At 35.2% G+C, this 1220-nt stretch overlaps 1 pseudogene; it reads right to left on the reverse strand.

Annotated features, from left to right (window-relative positions):
• Positions 1-941: 941 nt before the first annotated feature.
• LOC103598640 overlaps positions 942-1220 on the reverse strand; it is a 2502-nt pseudogene continuing 2223 nt past the window's right edge.

Consider the following 1220-nt stretch of genomic DNA (forward strand, 5'->3'; position numbering starts at 1 on the left):
ATATATATATGTCTCCTTTACTTTAATCCTTCTTATGAGTTGGCAAAAGCACCATTACCAATCACACATACACAGTAGTTCTACTGTTTTATATGGTTTTGAATACCTGTTTAAAGACAATCCTCAATTATAAGTTAGCCTGACTTAGACAGTAAAGAATTCAAAAGTAAAGTTTAACTTGGTACTTTATCTTCTCACCCTGAATTTTAAAAGCCTCCGACCTCATATATTATGTACAAAATGTGGGAAGTGTTACATATTCTTTACTTGATATTATACATAAACTATACTGAAATGCTTTTAAATAAGTAAAAGGCAGCATTTTAGATACAGGAATTTCTGATTGGCACAGTTAAGATAAAAAATGTGAAGTAGACATTGCTACTTTATCTTCAGCCCTTGCATTTAACAAGCTAATGAACACAAACTAAAACACAAGTGAGTCTTTCTTAATTCTGAGACAGTGAAGGGATTTCCCCAGTATTTAAATTTATTCACATAACCAGTTATGCGAATGTAGACATGAAACCAATCTCCAATAGGTTTTGAAATGGCATTCGCTGCCTTTGTGAAAAATTGAACATTACTAATCAAGTCCAATCATCTCTTTAGAAGGGGAAAAGAGTGCTAGCATTTCCTGAACTGGAATTACTATCAAAATTCAAAAAATGAATCATATTCACTTAACCACAAGTCAGTCTTACTTAAATCAAGACTGCCCAATTAATGTATTCTGTCAGTTATTCATTATCTAAATTCTGGTATATGAGGTCAATTAAATTAGCTGGCCTGTTAGCTCACTTGGGAGAGGGTGGGGCTGATAACACCAAAGTCAAGGGTTCAGATCCCTGCACAGGCCAGCTGCCAACAAAAGAAAAAAAAGATGCACAAAAAGTCATGAGACATTTCTGCTTTGTAATAAATAAGGCAGTGGCCAACTCTTACTTATTAGTGGCTTTTCTGAGATAAGCAATCAACTTTGCCCTTTCTGCCTTCTTTGTAAGGCCAGAGAAGATAATTTTTGTTCAAGGGATGTACTTCTTGGGATTCTCCAAATACTCCATCAGTGTCTCCTCTCCCCAAGTGATGCCTTTGTTCTTTATTTTTATTTTTTAAATTTTATTTTATTTTGTCAATTGTTGGGAGCCTGTAGCCCCACACCGCTCCTACGTGACAATCTGCTCAGATGGCCATGCTTTACATGATAACTGCCTCGAAAT

Source organism: Galeopterus variegatus, unplaced genomic scaffold (assembly GCF_000696425.1).
Source record: "Galeopterus variegatus unplaced genomic scaffold, G_variegatus-3.0.2 Scaffold2694, whole genome shotgun sequence".
NCBI lineage: Eukaryota > Metazoa > Chordata > Mammalia > Dermoptera > Cynocephalidae > Galeopterus > Galeopterus variegatus.